The sequence below is a fragment of the Sturnus vulgaris genome, chromosome 8 (genome assembly GCF_052056855.1).
Source record: "Sturnus vulgaris isolate bStuVul1 chromosome 8, bStuVul1.hap1, whole genome shotgun sequence".
In the NCBI taxonomy this organism is placed as follows: domain Eukaryota; kingdom Metazoa; phylum Chordata; class Aves; order Passeriformes; family Sturnidae; genus Sturnus; species Sturnus vulgaris.
Window position 1 is genome coordinate 8,398,634 of NC_142250.1, and position 13,326 is coordinate 8,411,959.

The 13,326-nt window shown below is 41.4% G+C and overlaps 1 long non-coding RNA gene across 2 annotated transcripts in view; it reads left to right on the forward strand.

The window, feature by feature from the left end:
• The window catches only part of LOC106856755 (uncharacterized), a 109,485-nt gene that overhangs the window by 41,962 nt on the left and 54,197 nt on the right, over positions 1 to 13,326 (forward strand). The gene's annotated exons all lie outside the window — the stretch shown is intronic.

A 13,326-nucleotide genomic window follows, 5' to 3' on the forward strand; every position in this document is an offset into this window, starting at 1 on the left:
GCATCATGATGCTTTTCATGAAGAAGTGGGGAGTTCTGTCCCAGGCACAAGGCATCTGCAAGTGGTTATATTTTCCTTTCTGTTTTCTTTAAAATTCAGTCTCTGGAAAGTGTGTGCAGATAAAATGTGGACAAAATATTTCTCCATGATTTTCTAGCTGTTTAGCAGAGGAGCAATGGCAGTGATGGATAAAGACTGCTGAGAAGGAATATTGTAGGTACCCATGACTCATGCTCTTTACCTGACAGCACCTCTGAGGCTTGTGGGTATGAAATGGAGTTAGACCTTGTACTAAGGAGCTTCACACTTCTGTTCTCTGACTCAAGTGTCTGGAAATGCTTTGTGAACTGTCTTCCTGGCATTTATCATGTCCTGAAGGCAATTGCATATAGCATGGTTTTTCATAGACCCATGTTCTTCCACCCATAAGCCCCAGCCTGCTGTCCGGAGGGCTTGGAGATGTACCAAAGCAAGGCTCTCCTCTTGTGTGACCTGTGTTTAATTGCAGCTGTTTGAAGAGATTTTCCCTGATGAGCACACAGCAAGTGTGCCACGATACCGACTTCTCACATATGTGGCTGGAATTCAAACATCACCTTGTAGACAGGAGCCCATGGGTGCACATCTACACGAGGACTGAAAATTTTCATTCCTTTCAAGGGTGTGTCTTTGTGACAGTCTCCATCTGTAATCAATAAGCTCATGATAAATCACAAATTCCTCTCCTGGAAACCAAGCATCAGTGGTGCTGAGTACCAGCAATTCCCATTAGCTTCAATAGCCACTGCAGATGCTGAACATCCTGTTCACAACTGCTCACCTCCCAGCGGGCCACATTGTCCAATTGCTTTTGGGAATGCGTGCTGCTCTCAGTAACTGGGATTTGTTCCTGATAGAATAAAGTTACCACACTGCTTTAAATCCTGTGTGAAACTAGGAACAAAAATTTAGTGAAAACACACCTTTAATAAAAGTTTGACTACAGTTTTCACTATCCTCTGAAAGATTTTAGGTAGGCCAGCTTCTCACCTATTTTCTATGACTCGTCTGCAACTCTGAGCACCTGCTTTCCTTCCAAGGTTCAGTTTTAAACCTAAAAGGAAGGCTCAGCCTTGCCTTCCAACAGCAATTGAGTGTGTTTTGAAAAGCAGTGTCACTGTAGCTGCTCATGCTCCTCTTGTTTATACTTTTCCTGACTGATATGTTTCAGTGCCTGTGTTACTTGTGAGCTTTTCTAGAGCAGCTCCAAAACTGTGCCAGTGGATTTTCTAGTTTATAGCATCAGCTATTCAGACAGGTGTGTAACAGCTTGATTGACTATAGTTTTAGGTGATGCCATTGATTACTAAGGCAACACATGCACTTTCAGGTAAAATATGATTAAAAATCTCTTGCTCAGTCAAGAATGGAGCCCTTAATCTGCTCTGCATCTTGGAGTTCACCAGGAAGACTGGATGCTCTGTGGGAGCAGAAGCAAACTCCATAGCACTGAAGAGGTGAATTGAAGAGAGTAATCACTGAAAGACTCGACATACGAGATTTGATCACCTTGCTGAATTGTGGGGATTCTTCAGGGATGCTATCTCTGAGAAATCCCTGGTGTGCTGCTGGTTACATAGAATTGATATGAATAGTGAATTGTTTTTAGAAGGGAAGCTGGGGTATTGTAAAAGTATCAAATGATACTGCTGTGGAATGTGCATTTGCAGCCTGGATTGTTATATGCTTCTAGGTTTGCATAAAATTTTAGGTACACACTTACTGCAACTTTTAATGTAGGCAAAATACCTAACAATATTTAAGTAAATTATTTGGAATGGGAATTGAAAAGTCAAAATAAATGGCTTATTTTCTTTATTACCAGGGACTACACATGTGGTGCAATTGGGCTGGTTTGTTAGAACCAGATGCAAAAATGCTGCCTTCAGATAACTCCATCACTTGCACACTGTCTTACTGTGATATCTTCTGTGTATACTCATGTTAGTGTGGCATGGCTGCACTCTTTGCTTGACTGTACAGAAGGGAGTGCCTGAGTTTGGGGGTCTGGAAAGAAGCGTTTTTGTGGGCACCCAACTGGTACATGGGGCATGAGTAAGCACAGCTATGCAGCTTAATAGATTGAGAGCAGTATTATGGGAAGGTCAATGGTGCCTGTGCTGTTTTGGCTCAGCTATTTTGGTCTATGGCTGAGTTTGTCTGAGTTGTGGTTATAACCATGTTGAACAATGGATTGTAATAACATCCTGGGGCTGATTGTAGCAATGGGATAAAAGAATGGATTGTGATAAGTGAAGGAAATACTGGATTTTGGTGCTTTTAGGAGTAATAAAATATCTGCTTTGCAATATGTTTAACAATACACACAGAAACAAAAAATCTGTGAGGTTGCTTAGTGTTTTTCCAAGCTTTTATTAGGTTGTTAAAGGTAAAATCTGGGCCATCTTGAATACAGTGGAAAATTGCCTTTGCCTCTTTTAGATCAAGTTTCCTCCCTTATGTCTGTGCCTACTGTACTTGGTAAATCACCAGAACCCCATCACAGCTAACCTAGGAGAGCAGAGAGCATCTGAGCTGTGCTTTGAAAATTCAGTGCAGTGCCCCCAGGTAGTGCTTAGAGGCAGATGTTGTACCTGGGCACTCTCATTGCTTGTCTCCATGCTGAGGGTCTTCTCAGCAAAGAGGTGGGAAGAGCCAGCAGGAAACATAGCTGCTTGAAAACAAGGCTCAAAGATGGCAAGGAACTGATGGAAAACCAGGGGCACAGCTGGGGAGAGATTGTTGGCCTGACCACCTCTGATTGCATAGCAGTTGTGTGTGTGCAAGGAATTTAGATAGGATCACAACTAAGTAAAATTACAGTGCATTAAATGAATCCCAGAACAAAGCAACTTCTGCTCCAAAATATTTAAAAAAACCCCAAACTAACCAGAAAAAACTCTCAATTGCGTGGAAGTCTTATTTATAATGGGCATTAGCGCATGGATATTCTCCAAACATAAGTTACAAATACTTGAATTAGAGTGTGTGAAATGGTGCCATACTTAATTTCTGAGCAATGCAAACCTGGACCAATTTGGCCATGGGCACCTCTCCTCTCATGCCTTAATTCTAAGTAGATAGATGATAGTGACTGTTTGTACTTTAAATGCTGCTTTTCCTCTTTTGACCTCAGAACACTAAAAAAAGGTGGGATACTGCTTCAGGTCAATTGTGGGCTGAGAATTTCTATACTGAATTTTAACCTAAAGAGCAATTACAAAGCCCAGTTTATAAATCTCTCAGAGATCTTGGAACAGCACTACTGATCTCCAAATGATAGTGTCTTGGATATTATTACTGAAATTTTCTGGAAGTAATGCAAACCAGGAGGGAACAATTAATCCTCGGAGTAATCCCGTTTACTCTAGCAGTTTGGCCCTGAGGGAGTAGGAGCACTTGATGTCTGACAGCAGCCTCAAATGTCAGTATTTCTCCACTCATTCGCCTGCTTGCTGTGGTAGATTTCATGCCATTATAAGCTGTTTATGTACAGCCTGATCAAAGTACTTAATGACAGGGTTAATTTCTACTTATAATGAGGAAGTCAAGACAGGAGACAGGTACTGTGTAATCAAATTTTTCATTTTGGAATTTGTTTCTCTTCGTGTACGGCTAAGCTTTGATTTTTATTACCATTCAGATCTGCATTTACTGTTCTTTCTAGTTTCTCAGATGAGCTAAACCTGCTACAGACGTAGTGGAGGCACTGAAAAAAGAGTCTATAACTTCTTTGCAAAAAGACCTCGAAGTGCAGTTTGATTTGGGGGATCAGTAAAATTGCACTTTTTCAACAGTCTACTGAGACATCTAATCCTCTTTTTCTGACTCAGTAGGTGTAGACACAGACATGGATGCTTAGATATCTCTGTACACAGCCACAGAGACAAAGACTATGTTAAAATCTGGAAATCTTATAGTTTATGAAGAATGTGTCTTCAGCAAGACTTTGCAGACATAAATTAATCCCAGGAGCACCCGTTTGAAAGAGCTGATGTTGCAAAGGAATGGTTCTCCTTTTCCAAAAGATAGAAGTGGAACCCTGCTTATTTAGGTTTTCATTTTTAGATGCACTGAGCATTGTAAATATTTCTGGGCATTCAGAAATCGAGGGGTACAGAAGTGACGGAGGCCTTACAAAACACATCTCTCTGAGGTAGCCAGCTTCAGGAATCAAACTGGAAGTGGGGGGTTAAATTAAACCTGGGCATATCCACAGTAACCTGCATCCACTGTTTTTCTCTTTTTGTAGCACTGTGTGTATTTCAGAAAAGTAAGGTTTTAAAAGTTCATGCTAAATTCTGTGGACCACTGTTATAGAAGTTTCCTTTGGGCTGAGGTAGAAATCCTTTGTGAGAAAAGGGTGCACCTCTATTAGCACTACTGTGCAAGCTGCAGTTTGGAAATTCGGTGGGAGGTTTAGCTCATGCTAATTTGGGCTCAGTCATGCACCTCTTTTCCTTTTTTACATGCAAATAGCAGCTGTGTCAGTCTCTGGGATGCCTGCTTGTTCCTTTAACGGAGAGATTCCCGTTCATACCGTCAACCAGTGCATTTGTGCGTGGGCAGAGGTATAGCGAAGTGGTACAGTTGCTGACAAGGGAAGAGCTGTGACAGAGGTTGGAACAAGTTAGCGAAATAGATAAGTCTTGAAAGAAGACACTGAGCTTTTCTGGTATGTTTTCATTTATTTAAAAAAAAAAAAAGCTATGGGAGTGGAGAAGAGATCTACACAAAATTATAATCCATAATCCTACCCCCATAAAAAGGAATCTCTTGACTGCCAGAGAGATCCATTTCTTTCTTCTGACCTCCAAGGGTTCTGGCAGCAGCCGTGAGGCTGGAGCACATCAACCACCAGCCTGTGTAGCTGGGATGACTGTGATCTGAGTGCAGGTGCTTGGATTCCTCATCGTGGTCCCCTGGTGCTGAGGGAGCTAGGCTGGTGAGCTGTACTGGTGGGATCTGCTGCAGGCGTCATGCTGCAGAGGGTACCTGGCCTTGCCAAGCCACTGGCTGTCCTGTGCCCTTCTCTCCCAGGGTTTTACATGGTGGAGTGCAGCACAGCTGCACTCCTGTGAAGAGAAGGATGTTCATGGTACTTGCTTGGACCAGCAGGCAAATATTAGTATGATGTTATTTCTTCCTCTGTCTTCAGCCTTCTCCTCTGTTTATGGTTATGGCTACCTGAACCTAGCCACCACCTTCCTTCTCCTCTCCTGCTCTTGTCACAGAAGTCAATCCAAAATTAATCAGGTGAAATAATTTCCATGACATCCCTTCTGATGCTGTTGAACTTACTGAAGAAAGTTGATATTAGTACCATGCAGGCTATGGAATATAAGTGTTGTACAAGGACCGGTTTAAAAGGGTGTTTGATTTAAGTTGCAAGGATTTCAAGAAGTTTAGAGTACAAAGTTTTCTAAGGTCACCTCAAAAAAATATGATACCACTGTGAAGTTCTCAGTTAAATCTGTAGACAGCTTGTCACAAGGGTTTTCAGAAGATGACAGCTCACCTTTTGAAAAGTGCTGGCCCATGTTTGTTTTCTCCTCCAAAAAGAGTTCTGTGATGTCAGTACCACAGCAGGACTCAGTGTATAGCCAGGACTCAGCTTGCATTTGCTTCCGTGTGTATCCGTGGACATCTTTGGGGGCTGTAAAATGACAACTGTGAAATATCTGTGCCTCTGACCTGCTTAATAATCTACTTGATCATATCCTCTCTGTGTGTGTGCGGGTGGCAGAGGTGGGGTCAGGGACAGAAGTGCACGTACGTGCTTTAGGCATAGTAATGGCATCAACATGATGCCACCTTTATGTAGGGAAAGCCCTTAAACCCTTTGCTAGCCTCTCCACTGATCCATGGGGAAACAAGGCTGTGACCTATAAAGTTTCCACTGACTTCAGGTTTGACAATACTACATTAAGTGGGTAATATGTTGTGATGCAATAAGATGAAATTCTGGCCCTAGTAATGACTGTGGATTTTGCTATTGATTTTGGAAGTACTTTAGGATTTCAGCTGTATAAATTAGTGGCAAATTCCATGATGAAATAATCTAGTTATTTCCTATCAAACAGGGTCTTCAGCAACATGACTATTCCAGAAAATGCTTTTCAAATTGAACATCTTGAGCTATTGACCCCACAAAGAAATACATGCATACAATAGAATTACTTCCTGTCTATTTAATACTCAAGTGTAACAATGTGGGTGGGTCCAGTTATGTTGTTCTCCACCATAATGACAATTTATCCAAAGCAATTTGTTGCCTGGCCTAAATTTCGCAAAAATACCTGGTCTTTTAAAACCTTTTGAGAATGGGCAATATTTGCACCTGACATGTCTACAAGTAACTTAGATCAAGTTATTGATCAGTCCTTTGTATGTTGCTTTCCAGTGGGAGGATAAGATGGAGAGGCCAATCCATTACTGCAGCCATCTACCACTGGAAAGCAATAGCACTAATGATACAGGTTTTCAATAGCTGATTTATATTATCCTGCAGTCAATGAGAACTCATGATTTTCTCACTGCACTGTTTAAAGAAACGCTCCCAAATGCTGGCAGGCCCCAAATTGGACCCACTGTAACACAGCTGCTGTGTTGCAAGCTGGAGAAAACAGAATAAAGCCCCACCAGCCCTCCAGAGTATGGTCTGGACAAGCCCTTTGCTCACTGAGCGACAGACCTTATGAGCCCCCAGTTCATATGAGGCTCATTCTGGGGAGTTTTTCCTGTTAAGATTTGCTTTAGTTCCACCAGCTGCTTCCTGGCATTGTGCTACCCAGAGGGGAGGATGGAGTTACAGTTCTTTCTCTGGGCAAATATTGTACTTAGAACCTCAGTGACCAACTGCTAGTTTGGTGGTGTTTAATGAGAACTATGTGTCAGTTGCTATAAATGAGAGGCTGGTTCTCCTCTTCTTCCTTCTAGTGATATGAGTACAGCACATGATACGAGGGCAGCACAGAGGAAGTGTGTGAAGAATCCAGCGTGGAGCAGAGCTCCTGAGGGAGAGAGCAGCAGCAGCGAGGAGCTGAGTTTGCTAGAAAAGCTTTTGATAAGCCATGCAAGAGCTGGCCTGGGCAGTCAGTCACAGCCCCATCCTCTGGATCGTATTTGAACATGGCAACAGTCACATTAGCCTAGTGAGGCTGGGATCTTGTTTTGGAAGTTCCTAGCAACACAGGCATGAAAGAAAGGCTGTATGCAGAGCAGTTGGGCACTGAGACAGGGGAGTGGAGATGTTGTGTTTAGCTCTGCATATTCAGATGGGCTGACCTGCAAGGACAAGCACTGTGTTTTTGGACTTGTACACACCCTGTTTTCACACAAACATTTCATGTAGATTTGTAAAATGCAATAGCTTCCAAGCATATTTTACACAGTCACAGTCTAGTGACTGAAGAATCCACTAATTAAGAAGCCTCTAATTAGGCTTTTAAATGATAAACTGTAATGGCTCTAGTGCAGCTGGTGTAAACTATAGAGTAAATTATATCCAGTTGAAAGAGGCCTTAATTATGTAATTATATAACATACTCTAGAGACTTAGAAAGATAAAAGAATTTTTAGTATCTGCAATTAAAAAAAAAACAAGGGAATAACAATAAAGCTCTTAAACCAATGAAAACAAGGAAATTCAAAGTTAATCTGAAAAGCTGTGCTGGTACTTTCTTTTATTCTCATGTTGTTCTAATTTTTGGAGGGTTATTTTTGTTCTTTTTTGTTTTCATGATGGATGAGATAAAGAAGTATTGTTAACCAGGAGCTTATGTCCCCTGCTTTCATTTTTCTTGCTTTATAGGTCCATGTGCAGCATTAATGATACTCAGCAAACTTTCTGGGACTTTACTTTTGCAGAAATCCCTAGCAAGAACACACTTATTAGCCAGCTTATCTCCTTGCATTTTGACTTAGAGAATGGTTGGTTATTACTCTTTTGAAGTCAACAGGACCTCAAAAATTGGTCATATTTGGCCCTTGGAGACCATGTTTAGGCCACATCTAGCCTGCATGTTGTTGGTGCAATGTTGGCAGCCATTCTCCATGCTGGACTTACCAAGTGGAGAAGTTGGTTGGATGTATCTGGGACAACTCAGCTAAGTGGAGATTGCACTCTGGGCTTCTTTTTTCCAGGGCTTCATTCTGCTGTGCTGAAACTGAGGAGAGTTTAGCCCTTGCCCAGACTGAGGCTGGGCCAGACTCCAGTCTGCCTTACCTTTAGACACCAGCACTATTCTTCTTGCCCCAGCTCTGCCTGACAATGCCTCCTTGGGAACCTCACCAGCTCTGTCTCCAAACCTGCATTTGCTCTCAGCCTCCCTCACTTACCCAGCTCTCTCTGCTGCCCTACCTGGCCATCTCCATTCACGACTGACACTGATGTGCTGCAGTGAGCAAACGCCTCTTTATACAGAAAAGGAAAGATGTCTCTGATATGAGCCTGGTGGCTCTGCTCATCTGCTGCGAATTCTTTTTGTTTCTTCAATTACTGCTCCTCAGGACAAGGGCTGTGCTTTTTTTGTCTGTGAGCTGCAACTGCATAGAAGATACAGTAGGCTGTGATGTGGAGAGAGCTTAGTTCCTACAGCTCTTCTTAGGGACTGGCTTTCACAGCTGTAGGACCAAGCACCCCATGACAGCCAAACGAGTAGTGCTTTTCTTTCTTATTCCAGCCACATTCAAGTATTTTTATCTGGAAATGTCACAGTGAAAGAAATAAGGAATGCAGATCTCTTAGTAAATTTTTACGGCTGATTAATTAGCCCAAAGAGTATTAAATTGTGCTAATGTAGTTTGCCTCTTCGATGCTGTCTTTTGACTTCAATGGAACTAAATACATGCTTAAAGTTAACTACGTGCTTAAGTGCTGTGGTGAATCGGAGCCTAGGGCATTAATTAGAACTTGGCTCAGATTTACTTTCAAGGCTTCCCCCCCCCCTTTTTTTTTTCTTTTTTTTACTCTTCAGCACTCAGCAGTTTAATTGGTATGCAGATGTTCCCCTTTATTGCTGGCAGAGGCCTCTGTCACTGCTCTGAAGGTACTCAGACTTCAAGGCTGGTACAGTGGGCAGGAAGAAACCCCTCCTGAGGGCTTTCAAGCTTTGTGGGAAATAATGATATATGAGACAGGGATTCTTTTGGAACCTGAAGGGAACATGACAGACAGAATAATATGGGAGGAAAACATTGTCTTCACAATTGAGACTGATGTTCTCATCTTGTCTCCTTGTTATTGTTACCAACCAAGACTGAGATGAGCTTTTTATGAAGAACTTCATTTTGTGGCAGGTTCTGTATGTTGGGCACACTGCACTCAGTGGTAGCTTTCCATCCAAAGTACAGATATTGACAGGCTCTGAGGAACCCTTTGAGGTTGTGGTTTAGCTTAAAACCTAAAATTCCTTCCAGCATTGACATGCATTTTGTCAGGAATGACAGTTGCAATTTGGTAATCTCTTAACTGCTTTGCCTGCCTATATGAAGAGTTGTTGGGCACAGAAGTGTCAGCTTTATGAATCAGATTTTCTCACACTTTATTAATTTCACTTTCCAATGTTTAGTGCATGTTTGCAAGAGACAATTGATTTGTACGAATCTGTGTAGGTTGGAGCAAAGCTGGAACTAAAGCAGAAATGCAAGTTGACAGCAATGCAATAGCTCTAATTGTCAGACCCCAAAGGCACTATTTAAAACAACACCTCTGATGTTTAGGTTAAAAATGACCCTCAATTTGCCCTCAAGTTGCCATGTCCAAAAAGAAATGTTTTTATGTGTGCTCATTTCAAATGGATTAGCCAAAATATCAAGTGCTCATTTTCTATACTTTTATTTTCAAATTAGGTGATTCAAACTGCTGTTGTGCAGGGTACTGGAAGATGGCTGTTTCTTAACTCCTCCAGAGTAAAAGCTGTCTTTCAGGGGATGCTTTGCACATGTGAGATTTATGTTAGTATTTTTTGGCACCCACAATTTGCATTCCAGCTAATGGGAGGTAGAAGGACTCATACACATACCGTGTATTGTGGGTGCAAAAATGCAAATAGAAATTACACCCAATGTGGAAAGGGCTAGGAAAACGTACCTCCTTGGATGTGAGCGGGGCAGGTTAGGAAACATCATCTTCCTTTTACAATTGTCTGCTACTCTTTCCATTTTAGGAGAACTGGGATCTTGCTGTTAATCTTACAAAAATAGATGCTGTGGTGAAGCCTCAGGCATGAATAAAATTGGATGTTAATCTTAAAGCAGATTTTTTACAGCCATGGACTCAGAGCAGTGAATCCAAATGATTTTGGAAACTGTGGGTTTTACTTATTTAGATCAAATATGGGGGAAAAGATCAGTGGCACAAGTACATATTGTAACATTTAGGGCTCCTGAAAGTTGAGCAGATAAGCACAGCAAACCTTAAACATCTCTGACTTGAGACAAATAATAGGCAAATCTGAAAAAAGCCTACTGACAAGAGGAGTGGGTGTTGGTGGGTGACTTGCTGCAGTTTTAGAGCTGTTAAGTGTAGGGATTTTAGCGTTTTCGTTATTTAAAAGTGGAGTGATAGTTTCTCCACTCCTTAAAAGTTATTAATTTACTCTGAAATACAGGGTAAACCACAAAGATTTAACGGATTTGTAATGTGCTTCAGAGTGACTTTAAGATATCTTCCTTCTCTCTAAGCTTCCCACTGTCTCAGCTCTGCCCTCACTCCTTTCTCAGTAAACATCTGCACCAAAATGCAAAGCCAGGGTTGCCCTATGCATGATTTTCATCTATATCCTGTGTCAGCTGGAGTGCCTGGATGGCTGTGACCACTGGTGCTTATAAAGGTTTGCTTCATTGCCAGAGTTCAGAAACAGTAACAGGTTGAGCTAGCTGTATTTGGATATTGGGAATAGCAACTTAGACTGTGGAGTGGTTCAAAAGCTGCTGCTCTGCAGGTTCTACTGCAGGTGGACAGCCCTTTCTTGGAGGAGCTCTGACATACAGAGCCTGCCTTTTGCCTAATGCATGTAAAGTGCCAAGTAGAGCATGGCCAAGGACTGTAATTAAGGTCCCTAGGATTTTCCGGAGATACAGGCAGCGTTAATTAATCTGTGGTCTTCTGTGTCTGATTCAGAGAAAGCAGCTGAGTTGTGTTCCTGAGGGGCTGTCCAAGAAGGCAGGCAGCCTGCAGGGATGGAAGGTGCTCAGGACATTTTCTCCTGTTGTCAAGCTGAAGGGGTCTCAGCTGTGTCTTGCCCAGCTGTGCTGAGTAGCCATGCCTATTGCAGAATGCTTCAGCTGCAGGCCTTTTGCATGGATGATGGAGCCTTGCTGAGAAGGAGCTGGTCCTGCACTTACTCAGAGAGACAGCTAGGCGTTTGTGGTAAGGAATTGGGATCTGGGGCTGAAGCCACAACCTCCAGGACCAAACCATAGAATTTACACAGCTGCCAAGGCCTACCCTTTTGCCTTCCCTGATGAAAGTCTGTCATCACACGGCTTTTGCACTTCTATCTGCTCTAGTCAATATTAGTGGACGGAAGAATCTGTTTTGTTCAGTATAGCAACGATGTCTAGATCAGTTTAATTTTATTAGCTGCTGCTGATTTATTGCTATTCAGTGTATCCATGGATTTGTTTAGTATCAATAATCAAGAGTAGAAATACTTGCACAGAAAGCTAGGTGGAAATGCTGAGTTTCTGGAGCACTCCACGATTTCTTTTGCTCTTCTTTGTTTCCATGTTCTTGGAGGTGTGAAGAACACTTGTCCATTCATAACTGAAACTATTCAAGGTGCAGGAGCCTGAAAGGGCACTGTAAGTTTCTGCTGCTCTCTGGTGTAGTAAAGATATTGTCTTCTAGCAAACATTATGAATGAAAGCTCTTTTTACACGGAGAGATGGTAAGTTTGTGTACTCAACTTCTGTTTGGAAGAATATTTTGATGTGAAGCCTTTCTTTTTCTAGAGGCTTGAGCCAATTGCTTTTAATCTGGGAGCTTACAGAGTAGGTAAGTGCAGCTGTATTGTGCTGGGTAGATATCAACCTCAGGTATTTGTGCATGGATCTCTCCTTGGCCTGAACTGGAGAAGGGCAAGAGTTTGTTCACTTTCTGTCACTGAGAAAAATGAATACTGTTCTACATAAGCTATAATTTCTTCCTAAGTAAATGATGACTAAAGAAGGCCTGAACTGAGTATAGATAATCTTACATTTACTTGAAATGAATGTAGCTCATAACTCTTATTTTAGCACCAATCTGGAACACTATTGTGAGCAGATTTACATCTGCCTCTTCCCTACCTTGGTATTCTGGCATTTATGCACTCACTGCACTGGTCGTGCACATTCTTGCAGTGGTACTTGGAAGTTCAGTGAAGCCCAAGCGTTTGAAAGGTGAGTAGGTAAAAGGTAGATACTTTGAGGGCCAAACCTATTCCTTTTGTGTGCGCCATGATCTTATTTTAGTTTTTAAATATAGTTTCATTCTTCTGATACTAAGAGTCAGCACTGATTTCAGTATGTGAATCATCAGGAGAGTTATTAACTGTTTTCTAGTTGCATGGTCCTTTGTTGCAGCATTGAAAATATCTAACTTCAACCACGTGTTTTTAGATGAGATACTTATAGGAAGCCTTTTCTGTGATTATAGAAGAGCAGCTTTAATCTGGAAGTCATTGAGAGAAACCAATAAAGAACTTCCTTGATGTGATTTTTGGAGTTACTTGCTGGAATTGAATTGCATGTTTTTGGGTATTAGGCATAAGGGTACTTGAAAGCTTAAAGAAGCTTAAATGCGGATGATAATGAAAATGTTATTGGTATTTATAGGTCAGTTGATAACGTCAACATATTAAAGTGATGTGAAATATCTCCTTGATTTCATGGACAGTGCCTTACTCTATATAATTTATTGTAATAACATGATCCTTGATATACACTGATTATAAGTTAATTTTATACAATTTTTTTTTTAGTAATCCAATTGCCCTGAAATGCCTTATCAAAAGTATGTTTATTACAAAACATATACAGTTACTGTCTGCCAGTGTTATCTCTAAGAAAGCAATCTAAGCCAAGAAAGCACATTTGGAAAAAAAATGCCAAGCAGAAATAGCTTTTTTTGTTGTTGTTTTTTTCTTCTGTTAGACTTTCTGGGAACATTCGTTAAGAGTTGGAGATGTGGTCTTTCAATTAAATTTCTTTCACCCAGATTATATGCAAACTGCATGATTCTTCAAGAATAAAGTCATATGCCCCGAGTATGATACTAGCATTTATTTTAATAAAAATAAC